We start from the raw sequence: 19,623 nt of genomic DNA, 5'->3' as shown, positions 1-19,623 counted from the left end.
GTGGTCACCTACGCAAATTGGTGAGGAGTTTTACCAAACCTTTCCCAGGAAGTGGGGTGCAAGGGTTGGAAGGATTTCTGGGGGGGAAAGACGTTTCCAAACTATGTATTTCTCAGGAACCCAGAGAAATGTTTGGTGGTGACAGTGGAAGACAAAGGGCCAAGGGTAAAATAGTTTGTACCTTGGGGAAGTTTTAACCTAAGCTGGTAAAAGTAAGCTTAGGAGGTTTTCATGCAGGTCCCCACATTTGTACCCTAGAGTTCAAAGTGGGGAAGGAACCTTGACATGGTGGCAGAGCGGTGGGATGAATTTGAAATCATTTTGAGATCAATTTGAGATTTTTGTTTGAAGCAGAAACACAGATTTTAATAGGAAATATTTGTTTTCCTTTGGGCTGCTAGAAAGCAGATTTCCAACTGGAAATAGTTGGAGGCTTTTTGCTTTGCTTTGGGGCCAGAGCAGAGACAAAAGGGGATTATCTTTGTGAATTGCAGGTTTTCTTTGCCTGGAGGCAGAGTAGTTAGCCTCCTTCAGGGAAATTCAGTCTTCACAAACCTGAGGTTTTTTTCCCCAAAAAAAGTAAATAGGGGGGTGTTCTACCCATTTGCCTGGAGACAAAGGTGGAAGGGTTTTTTTTAGGATTTTGATTTTTTTTTTTTTAAGGAGCACAGATTTGAAAAGGAAATTTTTTTCCTTTGGGCTGCTGGAAAGCAGGTTTCCAAGTAGTTGGAGGTTTTTTGCTTTGATTTGGGGCCAGAGAAGAGACACAAGGGAATTGTCTTTCTCTGTAGGCTGACAATCACTATCAGAGAATAGGTATCCTATTCCAGCACAACAAAATTTTACAAGCCAAGTTTTGTTTATTTTATTTCTAAACCTCAGGTGTAAAGTCAGTTAAAAACAGAGAGGTGAGGATGACAGACTCCACGGCTCAACAAAAGCTGGAATTAGCCAGATTTGAGGCTGATGAAAAACAAAAGGAACATGAAAGAAAGACAGAACTCATGCGGATGGAGAAGGATGTACAGGAGGCTCCCCACAGGAGGGACACAAGGAAGAAAGGAAAGCAGCAGAATATGGACCGTGGACTTCAGAAAAGCAGACTTTGACTCCCTCAGGGAACTGATGGGCAGGATCCCCTGGGAGAATAACATGAGGGGGAAAGGAGTCCAGGAAAGCTGGCTGTATTTTAAAGAATCCTTATTGATATTACAGGGACAAACCATCCCCATGTGTAGAAAGAATAGTAAATATGGCAGGCGACCAACTTGGCTTAACAGTGAAATCCTTGCTGATCTTAAACACAAAAAAGAAGCTTACAAGAAGTGGAAGATTGGACAAATGACCAGGGAAGATTATCAAAATATTGCTCGGGCATGTAGGAGTGAAATCAGGAAGGCGAAATCACACCTGGAGTTGCAGCTAGCAAGAGATGTTAAGAGTAACAAGAAGGGTTTCTTTAGGTATGTTAGCAACAAGAAGAAAGTCAAGGAAAGTGTGGGCCCCTTACTGAATGAGGGAGGCAACCTAGTGACAGAGGATGTGGAAAAAGCTAATGTACTCAATGTGTTTTTGCCTCTGTCTTCACGAACAAGGTCAGCTCCCAGAGTACTGCACTGGGCAGCACAGCATGGGGTGGAGGTGACCAGCCCTCTGTGGAGAAAGAAGTGGTTCGGGACTATTTAGAAAAGCTGGACGTGCACAAGTCCATGGGGCCGGAAGCGTTGCATCCGAGAGTGCTAAAGGAGTTGGCGGATGTGATTGCAGAGCCATTGGCCATTATCTTTGAAAACTCATGGCGATCGGGGGAAGTCAAGGATGACTGGAAAAAGGCTAATGTAGTGCCCATCTTTAAAAAAGGGAAGAAGGAGGATCCTGGGAACTACAGGCCAGTCAGCCTCACCTCAGTCCCTGGAAAAATCATGGAGCAGGTCCTCAAGGAATCAATTCTGAAGCACTTAGAGGAGAGGAAAGTGATCAGGAACAGTCAGCATGGATTCAGCAAGGGCAAGTCATGCCTGACTAATCTAATTGCCTTCTATGATGAGATAACTGGTTCTGTGGATGAAGGGAAAGCAGTGGATGTGTTGTTCCTGGACTTTAGCAAAGCTTTTGACACAGTCTCCCACAGTATTCTTGCCAGCAAGTTAAAGTAGTATGGGCTGGATGAATGCACTATAAGGTGGGTAGAAAGTTGGCTAGATTGTCGGGCTCAACGGGTAGTGATCAATGGCTCCATGTCTAGTTGGCAGCCGGTGTCAAGTGGAGTGCCCCAGGGGTCGGTCCTGGGGCCGGTTTTGTTCAATATCTTCATAAATGATCTGGAGGATGGTGTGGATTGCACTCTTAGCAAATTTGCGGATGATACTAAACTGGGAGGAGTGGTAGATTGGAGGATTGGACCAAAAGAAACCTGATGAGGTTCAATAAGGATAAATGCAGGGTCCTGCACTTAGGACGGAAGAACCCAATGCACAGCTACAGACTAGGGACCGAATGGCTAGGCAGCAGTTCTGCGGAAAAGGACCTAGGGGTTACAGTGGACGAGAAGCTGGATATGAGTCAACAGTGTGCCCTTGTTGCCAAGAAGGCCAATGGCATTTTGGGATGTATAAGTAGGGGCATTGCCAGCAGATCGAGGGACGTGATTGTTCCCCTCTATCCGACATTGGTGAGGCCTCATCTGGAGTATTGTGTCCAGTTTTGGGCCCCACACTACAAGAAGGATGTGGAAAAATTGGAGAGAGTCCAGCAAAGGGCAACAAAAATGATTAGGGGACTGGAACACATGACTTATGAGGAGAGGCTGAGGGAACTGGGATTCTTTAGTCTACAGAAGAGAAGAATGAGGGGGGATTTGATAGCTGCTTTCAACTACCTGAAAGGGGGTTCCAAGGAGAATGGACCTAGACTGTTTTCAGTGGTAGCAGATGACCGAACAAGGAGTAATGGTCTCAAGTTGCAGTGGGGGAGGTTTAGGTTGGATATTAGGAAAAACTTTTTCACTAGGAGGGTGGTGAAACACTGGAATGCGTTACCGAGGGAGGTGGTGGAATCTCCTTCCTTAGAAGTTTTTAAGGTCAGGCTAGACAAAGCCCTGGCTGGGATGATTTGATTGGGGATTGGTCCTGCTCTGAGCAGGGGGTTGGACAAGATGACCTCCTGAGGTCCCTTCCAACCCTGATATTCTATGGTTCTATGATTCTATGAGGGAAATGGAGGCAAGGAAGCATGTGGAGGAGGAGAAGGAAAAAGAGAGAAAGCATGCCCTGGAGATGGAGAAGGTAAAGGCTCAGCAGAATATTCCAACAAACCCTAGCAATCCTTCTCCAGGTGCTACTTCCCATCCCAGAAAGTTCCCCACCTACAAGGCAGGCGATGATACTGAGGCCTTCTTAGAAAACTTTGAAAGGGCCTGCCTTGGGTACAGCAACTCTACAGACCAATACATGGTAGAGCTGAGGCTACAGCTCAGTGGACCCTTAGCTGAGGTGGCAGCTGAAATGCCGAAGGAACACATGTACAAGTATGAACTGTTTAAAACCAAGGCGAGAGTTAGAATGGGGATAACACCCGAGCATTCTCGTCGGAGGTTCAGAGCCCTAAGGTGGAAATCAGACGTGTCATTTACTCGACATGCCTACCACATTGTGAAACATTGGGATGCCTGGATATCAGGAGTAAGTGCTGTATCTTCAGTAAATTTGCCCTTCCTAATGCAAATGGAACAATTCTTAGAGGGTGTTCCTGAGGAAATAGAAAGATACATCCTAGATGGGAAGCCCAAAACTGTAGTCGAGGCAGGAGAGATTGGAGCCAGATGGGTAGAGGTGGCAGAGAAGAAGAAAACTGGTCTCAGTTGCAGCGGAGACCAAAGGGACAACCCCAGACCACACCCTATTACCGGGGGCCGCCCAAGGCCCCACCTACCTCCCAAAGAACCCTCCAGACAACTTATCGTCCCACCACCCCATTCTCCAGCAACCCGCCTCGCCCCAGTGACCTGTCAGCTGGATGATGTTTTAAATGTAACGAGCTGGGGCATGTAAAGGCCAACTGCCCCAAGAACCCCAACAGATTACAGTTCATTGCACCGGAATCACACCAGAGATCCGCAGGCCCAGATACCTCCCTGATACCCTCAGAGCGGAGGGAAACTGTGAGTGTGGGTGGGAAGAAGGTCACCGCGTGGAGGGACACCGGAGCACAGGTGTCGGCTATCCATGCTTCCTTAGTGGACCCCAATTTAATCAACCCAGAGATCCAAGTGACGATTCAACCCTTCAAGTCCAACTCTTTCAATTTGACTCCAGCCAAGTTGCCTGTCCAGTACAAGGGCTGGTCAGGAACATGGACTTTTGCAGTCTATGATGATTATCCCATCCCCATGCTGTTGGGGGAAGACTTGGCCAATCATGTTAAGTCAGCCAAGAGGGTGGGTACGGTCACCCGCAGCCAGGCTAAACAAGCCATGACGCCTAGCTCTGTTCTGGAAACTTCTATCAGGACCTGGTCAGAGGTGATGGACCCAGACCCAGGCCAATGTCTGCAACAGCAGTGGTGGATCCAGTCCCAGAGACCCAGATGGAACCAGCCCCGGAACCGTCGGAACAACCAGCACCAGACCCATTACCAGCACTGAATCCAGTACTTGCAACCCCAACACCAGAGGGCCCCACCAAACCTGAACCGGCAGCAGCCTATAACCCTACATAAGAGGCTTAGCCAGAGCCTGAACCCCAACATAGTTCACCAGCCAAGCTCCCTGAGTCTCCTTTCATAAGACAAGCTTTCCATTCCTCGGATCATCCTAGTAGCTCTTCTCTGTACTTGTTCCAGTTTGAATTCATCCTTTTTAAACATGGGAGACCAGAACTGCACACAGTATTCCAGGTGAGGTCTCACCAGTGCCTTGTATAACGGTACTAAAACCTCCTTATCCCTACTGGAAATAGCTCTCCTGATGCATCCCAAGACCGCATTAGCTTTTTTCATGGCCATATCACATTGGCGGCTCATAGTCATCCTATGATCAACCAATACTCCAAGGTCCTTTTCCTCCTCCATTACTTCTAATTGATGCGTCCCCAGCTTATAACTGAAATTCTTGTTATTAATTCCTAAATGCATGACCTTACACTTCTCACAATTAAATATCATCCTATTACTATTACTCCAGTTTACAAGGTCATCCAGATCCTCCTGTAGGGTATCCCTGTCCTTCTCTAAATTGGCAATACCTCCCAGCTTTGTATCATCTGCAAACTTTATTAGCACACTCCCACTTTTTGTGCCAAGGTCAGTAATAAAAAGATTAAATAAGATTGGTCCCAAAACCGACCCCTGAGGAACTCCACTGGTAACCTCCCTCCAGCCTGACAGTTCACCTTTCAGTAGGACCCGTTGTAGTCTCCCCTTTAACCAATTCCTTATCCACCTTTCAATTTTCCTATTGATCCCCATCTTATCCAATTTAACTAATAATTCCCCATGTGGCATGGTATCAAATGCCTTACTAAAATCTAGGTAAATTAGATCCACTGCATTTTCTTTGTCTAAAAAATCTGTTACTTTCTCAAAGAAGGAGATCAGGTTGGTTTGGCACGATCTGCCTTTTGTAAAACCATGTTGTATTTTGTCCCATTTACCATTGACTTCAATGTCCTTAACTACCTTCTCCTTCAAAATTTTTTCCAAGACCTTGCATACTACAGATGTCAAACTAACAGGCCTATAATTACCCGGATCACTTTTTTTCCCTTTCTTAAAAATAGGAACTATGTTAGCAATTCTCCAATCATACGGTACAACTCCTGAGTTTACAGATTCATTAAAAATTCTTGCTAATGGGCTTGCAATTTTGGGTGCCAATTCCTTTAATATTCTTGGATGAAGATTATCTGGGCCCCCCGATTTAGTCCCATTAAGCTGTTTGAGTTTCGCTTCTACCTCAAATATGGTAATGCCTACCTCCATATCCTCATTGCCATTTGTCATGCTACCATTATCCCTAAGATCCTCTTTAGTCTTATTAAAGACTGAGGCAAAGTATTTGTTTAGATATTGGGCCATGCCTAGGTTATCCTTGACCTCCACTCCATCCTCAGTGTTTCGTGGTCCCACTTCTTTCTTTGTTTCCTTCTTATTTATACGACTACAGAACCTTTTACTATTGGTTTTAATTCCCTTTGCAAGGTCCAACTCTACTTGACTCTTAGCCTGTCTCACTTTATCCCTACATGTTCTGACCTCAAGAAGGTAGCTTTCCTTGCTGATCCCTCCCTTCTTCCACTGCCTATATGCTTTCTGCTTTTTCTTAATCACCTCTCTGAGATGCTTGCTCATCCAGCTTGGTCTACAAGTCCTGCCTATGAATTTTTTCCCCTTACTTGGGATGCAGGCTTCCGATAGCTTCTGCAGCTTTGATTTAAAATAATCCCAGGCCTCCTCTACCTTTAGATCCATAAATTCCTTAGTCCAATCCACTTCCCTAACTAATTTCCTTAATTTTTGAAGGTCAGCCCTTTTAAAATCAAAAACCCTAGTTGCAGATTTATTTTTATTAATCCTTCCGTTCAGTTTGAACTGAATTAGCTCATGATCACTTGAGCCAAGATTATCCCCTACAACCATTTCTTCTGTGAGGTCCTCACTACTCACCAAAACCAAATCTAAAATGGCATCCCCTCTAGTCGGTTCAGCAACTACTTGCTGAAGGAATCCATCAGCTATCGCATCTAGGAAAATCTGAGCCCTATTATTATTACTAGAACTTGTCCTCCAGTCTATATCTGGGAAGTTAGTCTCCCATGATCACACAGTTTCCATTAGTATTTACTTGATTAAAAAGGGCTCTATCCATATCCAAATTAGATCCCGGTGGTCTATAGCACACCCCAAGCACTATCCCAGGGGAGGCTCTAAATTTTTCTTCCCCAATTTAATTTTTGTCCAGACGGACTCAGTCATATCCATTTCATCGCTTCTTATTTCTTTACATTCTACCTCATCATTGATATACAGTGCTACTCCACCACCTTTACCTTTATTTCGGTCTTTCCTAAACAGCACATACCCTTCAATACCTGTAGTCCAGTCATGACTCCTATTCCACCCTGTTTCTGTTATCCCTATAATATCTGGTTTCACTTCCTGCACCAGTAGCTCTAGTTCCTCCATTTTGTTACCTAGGCTCCTCGCATTAGTGTACAAACACCTTAATTTTTGCTGTTTGGCCTCACTCACATTCTGTACCCTATTAGGCACGGTCATTTTACTACCAGTATAACCTATTAGACTTGTATCTACACTGCCCTTCCTCCTACCTACGGCTGTATCCACTCTTACTTCATTTTCTTTCTTCTCAATGCTAAATTCTGGCGTGGAGATTACCTGAACATCTCCCAACCATCTCCCCCAAATTCCTAGTTTAAAGCTCTCTTAATCAGTTGTGCCAGCCTCCATCCTAGAAGTCTATTTCCTTCCCTACTCAGATGAAGTCCATCCCGAGAGAACTGTCCTCTGTCCATGAATGCCCCCCAGTGGCCATACATCCCAAAGCCCTCCTTATAGCATCACTGACTAAGCCATCTGTTGATAGTCATAATCTCGTCACACCTTTGTTGCCCTTCTCTAGGAACAGGCAGAATCCCACTAAAGATCACCTGAGCCTCAATTTCCTTAAGCGTCTTCCCCAACCTAGCATAGTCTCCCTTAATACTTTCCAGCGAGAATCTAGCCGTATCATTTGTTCCCACATGAAGGATAATTAGGGGATTCTTTCCCGCTCCCTCTAGAATCCTTTTCAACCTCAGGTCTACATCCCGTATCTTAGCACCTGGAAGACAGCACACCCTCCTATTTTCTGGATCAGCTCTGGTTACAGGCCTATCTATTCTTCTCAGTAAAGAGTCCCCAGTCACATAGACCTGTCTTTTCCTAGTGACGGTGCTAGTCTCCAGTCTATCCCCTGTTCCCTCTGGCTGCAAGTTCTTTCCATTCCTATTCTCCCTTGTAATCCTCTTTAACCTATCCTGTATCCTCCTGGGGCTCATATTTGGTGTAATCTCCATTAACTCTTACCCTTTTCCTATAGGACTAGCTGCTCTTCTCTTCTTCCTTGCCCTTCCACCTTCAATGACTACCTGCTGAGCCCCTTCTTCATTTTCCAACTCTGCATACCTATTCTTAAGCTCTATTTCTCCTTCACTAGCCCGTCTTTTCCTCTGCCTGGTTCTCTTAGTCACATGCTTCCACTGACCACTTTCCTCACCCAGTCTCCCCTCAGAATTACTCAGTCCTGCTTCCATCTGCAAGTCTGAGCTTTTCCCTTCAGCTGCCTCATGTCTTTGCTCCATAATCTGCTCAAACCCCTTCCTAAACTCTACCAGACTTTCCACCTGCATCTCCAAACCTTGGATCTCTTCCTCCATCAGCTCTATCAGACGGCACTTCATGCAGACAAAACTCTTACCAGGTAGCCCCTCCAGGATCAAATACATACCGCAGCTTCCACATCCAGTCATCTTCATTATGTCTTCCACTACATGGGTCACTCCCTCTGCTGCCTCTGTATCTGTCATAGCCTTCCCACCTAAATCCTGTTAATCTGGAAAACACAAAGCACCCCAAAACACCACCACCCACAGCAAAACACAAGCACCACAAGACAAACTCTCCTTTCAACTCCCACTCAAACACCCCTGTTTACAGCTCTGTTTGCTGGCTCCTGTGCCACTGCACGACTGGCTGCTACCTTTATAGGACCCCTAGTCAGTGAAGCCCCGCCCCCTAATCAGGGCTCAGCTTCTCTCCCAGCACAAAGCCCCTACAAGCCTCTCCAGATACAAATATTACCAATACAAAACCAAACACAAATACCTTCTCCTCCAACAGAACTCCCACTCAAACAAAAGGCTGAGTGTATATCACTAACTTAAAGACAGAAACGTTACAAGGAAGTTATAATTAGGAATAGTAAAAAGTGGCCATTCATCATTAAAAAATATTCAAACATAACCAGTTATAAGATTTCAGTGAGTTTTAACCTCAAGGGAACTTTGAAGAGGTTGTATTATTCTGTATTAAGATCATTTGGAAAGGGGGGGAGAGAAGCAATGAAAGAAGGTCTGATACCAGGTGCTCAATTTCTTCAATGATTGATTTTTAATTATTTTTCACTCGTAAAGAAACTATTTACTTGTAAGCTGCTCTGAATTTACATTCTGTGAATATTCACACACCAGCAAAACAAGCCTCCCTTGGGACCTGGTCCATACAAATGAGATGATTGCATGACGCAGGCCATTTCTCATCTACCTGGTGCTATCGACACACTCATTCTCTGCACGTGGTACCCTCCTCAACAGGGACTAAGGTGCTGCATTGGCATCCAGATAATTCCTGGATCAATTCAAGTTGTTGTGGTTGATCCATACGGATTCAATTCCAAAAGATGCTGAGCAATCTGGCCCAATCAGGCATGTACCTAAGAGATTTTCCTGGTGGGAGCCAGAGTGCTCGGCCCCTGGCAGAGTTGAGCTCTAAAGCCCCCTATGATCTGCATATTTGAGAGATGGCTTCTCTTCTTTGCTGAGCTTGAATCAGCAGCCCTAGGTTTCCAAGCATAGAGGAGAGAGCAGGGTGTTTTCAGAGAGTCCTTGACTATGGAACTCATTTCCTACATTGGTCCATCCAAGCAAACTTTTACAGGGAAACCCCACTTACAACAATGCATGTTAGCAGTGCTTACAGACTAAGAAGTCAATAAAACTCACAAAATTAGACAGTGGAAACACAGCAGGCAGACAGTCCATGACTTTATTTACACTAACAAAGGTAGAAAGAGTGAAAGTAGGAATTCTACAACAGGCTGGATAACAAATGTGACACAAATAGACCAACATTATACAAATACACCAATGTATATGACCCAATTTCCTTTCACAAAAGATACTTCCCTCAAGCGTGATGGTAATTAAGCATTGGAACAACTTACCAAGGGTTATGGCAGATTCTCCATCACTGGAAACTTTCAAATCAAAATTGGATGTTTTCTTAAAGATCTGCTCTAGTGCAAACAGAAATTAATTCAGGGAAGTCCTAGGGTCTTCTGTTATATAGGCGGTCAGAATGGTCCCTTCTGTCATTGAAATCTATGAAACTCCCAACACACAAGAAATGTTATTACCCTGTGATGAATATTTGATTATATGAGCAGATGCATGCAATGCCCCAAGGGAAAATGTGTTATAAATGGTTTTAGGACTCCTGTGATGGAAGCTTGTGCTTCCAAGGATGGGAATCTGCAGAGGCAATTTTTAGTGAAGAACCTAATCTAAGGTGTTCCTTTTCAGGGCCCCACTGCAGAGCCCATTAACAGCAATGGGAACTTTTGGATCAGGCCCTTGTTGTATTATAAAATTGCCAAATGAAATAATTTCCAGGAAAACTGATCAACAGTTGCAGGCTCTGATGACTGAGTTTAGGGACAATGAGATTTTTTCATGTTGGATATTTTTTTAAAAGGAAATGTTCCTATATAATCCTACTTAAAACACACTTATTATTGCATAAAGAAGGCTTTCTTCAAGCTCTCCAATACTTGATCTCTTGTTATTCTTTCCCAGTCCCCTGGCAGATCTGCTGGTTCAGCATAGTACTCTCTAGCAAACTTCTGATTGAAGGTCTTAAAAACAAACTTCCAGTAATCGCAAGCCTCAATGCTGGGATCTGGCTGAATGCACCAGTCTGGGTGGTAATGGCGATAATCTTTGTAGGGATGAAGTTTCCAATCTGTGTCTTTATTTTTGAATCTGCGATTGGAAACCACAGTGGAAGAGCACAGAGAGTATGTTAGTTTATTTGTGTTGTCATCCATGTATGGTCCTAAACCTTGAGGGCGATGTATTGATGCAAAGTGCTCCTTGTGATCATTGCCTCCTCCTTCACAGGGCACTCCACAGAAGGGACACCATTTCTCACAGCCAAACACATGGGTAAAGATTTCATCCTGGGGCTTCACTGACAGATGGGAGAGCTTGGACTCAATTGCCCAATCTTTATATTCAGATAAAATTTGTTGTTCCAGAGAAGGAAGAAACATTTGGATAAAATCAGAAAACTGGTCAGCATTTGCTGTATTTCCAAACTATATCCCTACTAAGCTGCCCTGGGAGATGACAAGATCCTTTTCAAACACTCTGTGAAAGTTGTCCAAGAAGGCAAAAACTCCATTGGTATCATCATCTCTGGAGTTTTCCAGGAAATTCCAGATTTTTCTTATGATTTTGGACAGAATTTTTTCCTCCATAGCCACCAAACTTGCCTTCCCTGGCCAACCAGGTATCTATGTGTCCAGGTTTTGACAAACTCTTTGTGGTTATTAATATATTTCCAATAGTTATCAAAGTTTTCCTCTTCCAGTAGCATTTTCAGTACAGTAAATTGGAAAAACTTCCGGCTACTGTATTCATTGAGAATGTTGTTCATTATTTCTATTCCAAGTCTTTTATTAACATAATCCTCAAGGGCAGGTTTGAGACATTGATAACAGAATTCCCTGGCCTTGTTTTGGCAGGAAGCTTTCTCAAGGTAAAAATCTCTGAAATTGGAGAAACACTGAGACTTTAGTTTTTCCAGCCGTTGCTGAGGATCATGTTCTTTGATAAAAATCTTCATGCATCTTCTGAAAACTCCAAGCTGCCGTCCCCAAAATGTGAAGTTTCAAGTCAAATTCAAAGCAAGTGCTAATGGGTCTCTTCTGAACATCCTGTTGCTGGAGCCTCTCATTGATCATACACAGCAACTCCCTGCAGTAGGTTTCACTGTAATCTACCTTGGAATTGACCTTTTCTTTGATATAACTCATACACTTTTCTTTTATGGTTTTAAAAGTTTCTTCTGTTCTATTTAAACTTTGTGGTATGAAGCACTGTGGTATGAACCATTGTACTATGGATGTGAAATAACTCTTCCACTCTTCCTTTATGAATTTAAAAGGTTCTTCTATTTTATTTAAACTTTGTGGTATGGACCAGTGTGGTATGAAACATTGCATTATGGCTCTGATAAATATTTGTATAATATAGCTCAAACTAAAGAAAAATTTGAAGATTAAGTTTTGATTTTTCTTTGTAACACACTTCATTCTATAACTCAGGCTTCCAGCTTCTTGTAGCTTCTGATTGATGGCACTGCCTCGATTCTTCAGATCATTTTTCAGCTGGAATGCCATATCATGATAAATATCTTGTTTCTGTAAAGGAGTGAATGATAATCCAGAAAATGCTTCTTCCCACACCTTTTCAAATTCTCTTTTAATTTCCTTATTGTCTAGTTTACGTTCTCGTTTCCTGCAATCTCTCAACAGTCTGTCAATTTTCCCTTGGATAATTTCCATGCACTGAGACTGGATACTGTCTAACTTGTGTCGGCCTACATGAATTCGAATAACTTCCTCACACTTGCTGACTGAGTAAGTTTCAAGTTCCTTTTTGAGGCCCTTTATACTCATACAGAAATCTTCCCTGTATTTTTCAATCTCGTGCAGATGTGCTGATCCACTTTCAAAATAGAGTTTTAAATGATCCAAAAATATCTCTTCTCTCTGCCTCAGTTTCTCAAGTGCCTCACTCTTTAGCTTGGTTAAGACATTGGAGTCTAGTTTCTCTGGTGGCTGATTCTGAATACAAGTTTCTTTTTTAGATACCCAGAGATGCATCTCCTTGCGGAAATCCCATTCCCACTCTGCATATCTCATAGACAGCTGGTTATAGGCTTCAGCTACCAGGCTATTTCTGAAGCTGAAGATGAATTTTTCATGTTTTACAGCATTCCACAGACTCCTCACCCATTCAATAAACTGTGGAATCTCCCTAGGGGATCTGGTATGGGAAAGACTTGTGATAAATTCAAATAGATATTTCTTTAACTCATAATTTTTTTTACTGTATCCTGTGTTCACGGAAACCATAGGAGGGACTCCATGCCACAGCCCAGGGATGTACCAATTGTGTTTCTCTGCCTCATAGTCCATAATATCACAAAATGCCATTTCCTGGTTTTGTTTTTCCATCTTTGCTGCAGCTTTCGTCATTTCATCCAGCTGTTCCAGGAGGTGTTTCCTGTCCCTCATGTTTTGGTCATGCGCAGACACATCACTGACATTCTGATGGACAAATTGGCAGTTGGGTTTTTGTCCTACTTCCCTCATTCTGAGAAAGGCATGGACCACAATTTGCAGAATATCTTTCATTTCAGTGGCATTTTCCATGGCCATGTTAACAATGGTTATGTCACTTAACCCAATCACCAGGGTGGCCAGCTCATTGTCATGTTCATAACCATCCTCCAGCTTGGCCAGTTCAGGGGCTTTCAAGCCTTCTGTGTCTATCACCAGGATGAAATCACAGCCCAGTTTCTGCTGAAACTTCTCTGCCACTTTAATGAGTGACATGAAGGCTCCTCGCGTACATTGGCCACTGCTCACTGCAGGCCAAACATGGTGCTGAGGAGGGTGGATTTCCCAGTGCTCTGCACTCCCAGCACCATTAGAACCACCATTCTGGACCTCCCCCCCCAGCTTGGTATGGAGCTGAGTCAGAACATCTGTCACCCACTGCAGTGGGATGTTGGAGGCATCTCCATCAATCAGCTCCATGGGAAACCCTTCCAGCATCAGGTCAGCTGCTATGCCTGGGAAATGGATGAATTTCCTCTGGCTTCTCAGTATTTTGCCTTCTTTATCCATTGAACATTCAGCCTCATACAGCTGACCCAGCTCACGAATAAAATGCTCAACCCCTAGGGAACCAGAAGAGATTAATGTATCTAGTTCTGCTAGATGTTGTGGATTATTCTCTAAATATTCACATTTCTCTTTATATTCACGTCTTTTTTCAGACAGATACTCTCTGGCAGTATAATCCAGACTGAATTTCATCCATTTGAGGAAGTAGTACTTTTCCAATGGAAGTAAGCGTTCTAGTCCATTAATAAATGTTGTCATTCCTCCACTGATGGAGCATTTATTCTGCTGTGTGCGTAACTCCAGCAAATTACCTCTCACCTGAGATTTATAGACTTCTGGGGGGGTGTCCCCTTGCTCTTTCATTCTGCACAGCTCTTTTTCCATTTTCCCTACGTTTTTCCAGAAATCTCCTTGGAGTCTCAACTTATCTCTTTTGTACTTTGCAACATCTTTTATTTCTGCAGTGATCTCTTTTCCAAGTTTTCTCACTCTCTGACATTCTTCACTGTCCTCATCTACACAGATTCCCAATTCATGGGCTGTCACAGCCATATTCTCCATATTCACTCTCTTGGGAGATGACTTCATTATACTTGTGAGAGTGGATTGTATTTTTTTCACAAAATCAGATTTATTTTTATTGTTACCTTTCACCAGCACTTGTGATTGTTTCAGTTTCAGCACCGGAGCTAACTTTTTCAAAAATCCCAGTGTTTCCTTGTCCTCTCGAGCCTGACCATAGAGGATGAAGTAATATTTTATGGCTGATCCCTGTGGAGATGATAACAGCATGTATTGTTTCTCACTGATGCGCTCAGTAACTATGAACACTGCCGAGGAGACCTCTGTTAAAAAGCGAAACTGCAACTGGTGCGACTCCATGTCTCCGCGCAGATTCGTCACCGCAACGGGTTCTGGGAAGAGATCTGAATTCTCCATCCCACCAGGGAAATACCAGGAAATCTCAACCAGCCCATCTGCCATATCTCGAGGGACGTTCCCAGACTCCACGTCCCGATGGATAAAGAAATCGTGATGCTGCTGGGAGGGGCTGAGAACCTCATTGAGGAGTTGGGACTTGGAAAAGCCGCAGCTGCCCATTCGCACAAAGGAAATGGTTGACATTTTGGTGAGCACCAGGCTCTCCTCTCTGAACCCTCTGCTCTCTGCCAGGGAGTGCGGCCTCCACTTCCTTACAATGTCCCTCATGGCCCACAGCATTAGGGTGCACTTGGGGGTGTCAAGGGCAGGTAGCAGCAGAGGGAGGGCAAACTGGCACAAGGACATTTTGGACAGGATCTCCTGCTGTAGGAAACTGTCTGAGCAAAGCAGAATGGCACAGAGAACATCGAGGGGGTGCAGAGAATCACCAGTGTCACTAAGAGAAAATATATTGTCATGGATATGTCCTCTCTCATTCTCACTGCTTCCTGCATCATCAAGATCCACATTCGTAAGGCTTGTGTTTCTAGCTGTCATATTCAGAGCCATGACCTTCCTCAAGAAATGCCACCCCAAATCTCCCAGTGTCTGAGCAGTCTGGTCCTTTAGACTTTCTGGGCTGATCTCCAGGACGTCACTCAGCCTGAGCTTCTTGCTCCTGTGCTGCTCCATCCCTAGCTTCAACAGAACTTTCTGAAAGTCTCTTTTTGCTGTAATAGAACGTTGAACAGAAATTTTAGACTCAAAGTTTTCTTAAATGTCAATACTAGTGTTTTGCATCTCTTTATTTTATCATTGTGAATGATTATAGAACTGCAAAATACAATGTCCAAATTTTTACAAATATGAGCCTAATTTTAGGCTCTTAAGGCCATATGTAGGTTCTTATGGGTGCGACTTTCAAGAATGTCTAAGTCACTTAAACAATGTCTACTCTACCACTTTTGTTGGTAAAACTTCTGTCGGTCATGGGTGTGAAAAAACACCCTGTTGACTGACGTAAGTGACACTGACAGAAGCACCAGTGTGCACAGTGCTATGTCGGTGGGAGATGCTCTCCTGCTGACACAGCTACCTCCACTCATTGGGGGTGGTTTAATTATGGCAACAGAAGAGCTCTCTCCCATCAGCCAAGAGCGGCTATGTAGGAAACCTTACAGTGGGTCACCTGCAAGGGTACAGCTGTAGGTCTCTAGTGTACACATGGCCTAAGTTATGTTGACTTACAGCCACCACAGTAATTGAACTTTCTGAAAGACGCTTTTTGCTGTGGAAGAATGTTGAACACAGGTTTTAGACTGAAAGTTTTCTTAAATGTAAATGAGTGTTTTGTATCTCTTTGTTTTCTTGTTGTGGTCCTAAGAACATGTGAATGATTATAGAACTGCAAAACACAATGACCATTTTTTTTTACAAATCTGAGCCTAATTTTAGGCTCTTAAGACCATATGTAGGTGCCTATGGGTGCAACTTTCAAAGATGTCTTAGAGACTTAGAATCACAAATCACTTTGGAGACCACATCAGAGCTACTATAGCATACACTTTGGCTATTCAGATTCCAGTGTGCCATTACTATGTAAGAGGCCATTGACAGAGTACAAACTACTCAAGATAGAGGGGCAAAAGCTATTATTACAAATGCAATGCATTGCTGCTTCTGTGCCTCTGAGTAAATCATAATCGACTGATGTTCTCAGTGCTGTATTACTAAACCTTTTATGTCTTTAACCTTGTGACTCTGAGCTGGGATTTTAAATGTTGCAAAGGAAAAAAGCTAGTATTTGTGCCTTGTGTCTTCTTGGGTAAAGCTTTTAAACTAAAGTTCATGGTATTTGATGTCATTAGTTAAACATGTCAATAATATGGACAGAAGGAAAAATTATAAAAGGAAATACCTTTGGATAGGTCTGTCTCTAGGGCTGGCCGAGTTTCTGATTTTTGCCTTTGAGTTAAACAGTTCAGCAAGAAAAATCAGAGAAAAAATGTATTTTCTGTACTTAATCAAGAAAACTCCTTTTTCACTTTGCTGACACACGCAGGGCCAGACTGGCCAGCCCATTAAATCGGCTTTACATTATGTGACACCATTTTTCTTTCAGAAGCCATGCTGATGAATCTCTATTATATCACAACATGTCACACCTTGATTTAGCAGTTTGTTCAAGAAACGACTCTTCTGAAAATTCTGTCCATGACAGTGTCTCACTTTTACTACCTAAAATTAGCAAAAGTCCCTTACACCACTGTGTTACTCCATTTCTAAATCAATGTGACTCACTAGAGTTCAGTGGAGTTACCTGCTACCATAAAACTGGAATAATGCAATCAAGCCCTAGGCCTGGCATAGATCTCTTCACAGCATCCACTGTGTGGAGGGATTCTTCACACAGTTCTCCCTTTTAAAAAAAAATCTCACTTTTCTAAAGTTGAGTGTCAACCTGCTAATTTTATTTTCAGTACAGTTCCTCCCTGAGAATGTTGAATTCTTTTTCACTGAAAAATTCAGATTCAGGTCAACAGAAATATTTTACACATTTGTGTCCAATTTGCTTAATTGTTTTGATTGAAGAAAAAATACCAACAAAAAATAAAAAAAATCCAAAATGTTTTGACTATTTGATTCAAAAACTTTTTTTTAATTTTAGTTCAATTTTTAAAAAAGTCAAACTAAACTTGAAAACAAAAAGTGTTTGCCCTGAAACAAAATATTTTTACTTTTTTTGGTTTGCTGAAATTTTTTTTAAAAAAAGTTTTTATTCCAGGTTGACCCAAAATATTTTTTTTAAATTTTGGTTCCATCACCAAACCCCCAAATCTGTTATATGTACTGCTGTAGCTGGGATCCTAGAGACCACAAGTTCCAGACTCACTTCTACTTACTGGGGGCGGTGAGGAGATGGGAGGCTGCAACACTGAACTCAGCCTCTGGATCTTCTTGAAGAGTTTCTTTTGACTTCATTTGTCCTTTTTTTCATCATCTCTGGCGGTTTCTCACTGGTGGCCATTGCTTCCAAATGACAAGAGCTGAAATCGTAATTAAACAGGACAGCAGAAGAAAATCTTTATAGAAATAAGAAAAGGAGGACTTGTGGCACCTTAGAGACTAACCAATTTATTTGAGCATAAGCTTTCGTGAGCTACAGCTCACTTCATCGGCTGCATCCGATGAAGTGAGCTGTAGCTCACGAAAGCTTATGCTCAATGAAGTGAGCTGTAGCTCACGAAAGCTTATGCTCAAATAAATTGGTTAGTCTCTAAGGTGCCACAAGTCCTCCCTTTCTTTTTGCGAATACAGACTAACACGGCTGTTACTCTGAAACCTGTTTATAGAAATAGAATATATGAAAAAGCCAGAGTTAGATTCAATTAAATGAGTAGGAATATGACAGCTACTTTCTTCAGTATCTGGGTATGTTATTTTTTGCTATGCCACTATAGAAAAGTTGTCTCTCCCCACCTTGGCACCTGCTGCTCTCTGCCTCAGTTTTCCATCTTCTGGCTCCAGTATGTTCAATCTTCCTCCCTTGAGCTGATTCTGGTGCTTCCAAAGGATTTAGTCTCTGGCCAAATAACAAAGACTGCCCACACCTTCCAGGGAGAAACAAATAGTCCAACAAAATAAATCTTACAGCAATTTCAGGCCCAGCCTTAGTTCAAGCACAATATGCCTTTCAGCATCTTTCTGGGACTTAACCCATCCTTGGTTTCATTTACTCCTTCAGCTACTAGTGGCAAGGGGTATGACCTGTCTATGTAGCAGTGCACCTTCCTTGTACTATTAGCCTCAAGCTCTAGGTTCCTGCCTCTCTCTTTCCCAGGACTGATTCCTTCATGGCTGTCTTTCCAACCTCTCCTGCATACAGACACTTCCCCCAGGGTCCTACTGGCTCTTCCAGGCCTACCAAGCTCCTACCCTTCAGCCCTTCCCAACTCTTCCCTGGGTTTTCTAATAGGCCACTGTGAAAAGCCTGCCCCTCACCTGCTATGGCACATCCCACCCCACATGAGCTCAGAGCTTGCCCATCGCTCAACTGATCCCAGGCTTTGTTCAGTCATCTAACCCTTAGTTACAAGAGCCCTCCTGAATGGCTTTTGCAGTGGTTATGAACAGCTGCTGCCACTCCCAGGCACAAGGCTTAGTCCTTTGCCTGCCAGTCCAGCATTGGGGGTCTGCACAACCTGTTACCACTGAATCATTTGGGTTTTTCTGCCTAAAAAAACCCTAACAATATAATAATTAATAATTAATAATAATAAATTAACAATTTTGGATCATAACACCATAAACAATATTAAATGAAATGAAAAAAATCCAAAATAAAATAAAAATTGTGGGAGATGTCATTGTGTTGGGGTTTTGGCTTTTCTCATCCATTTTTGTTCTTGTTGTCATCGCTTTCCAAATAAAGATAGATAAATTTCAAAACCTTTAATTTCAAAATGGTTGAAAAACCAATTCTGACTTCTAAAAAATACTTTGCTTTGCTAAAACTATTCTCCGAATTCAACCAAAATTCACAAATAGCTTTGATAACTTGAAAAATGCCTTTTTCTGTGAATTTAATATTCATAAAATATATTTGCCCATTTCTACCTTCCTCACCCTGGGGACCTACCCACTGTGGCACCAATGCTGTATAAAATAACTAGTGTTACTAAGACAGTAACTCTAACAAGATCTATGTTTAGTGACAATTAAGGTGCCATCTGGAGACACCACATCCACCCAAAACCTTGAAAGAGTGGAATTAAGAAGCTAAGGGAAAAGTTACCAGAATTCCTTGCCAATTTCACATCACCTATCTTGCTGTTGGTATCACACTTCAACGGTCCATAAAGCTTTCACTTCCCACTCAGATACTGAGAAACAATACATACCTGAACTTCAGCAAACTTGTACTCACACAAAAACTTAACGATGACTTCACA

Source organism: Natator depressus, chromosome 6 (genome assembly GCF_965152275.1).
Source record: "Natator depressus isolate rNatDep1 chromosome 6, rNatDep2.hap1, whole genome shotgun sequence".
NCBI classification, from domain to species: Eukaryota; Metazoa; Chordata; order Testudines; family Cheloniidae; genus Natator; species Natator depressus.
The sequence above is the reverse complement of the archived record's forward strand: the minus strand, read 5'-3'. Positions refer to the sequence as shown.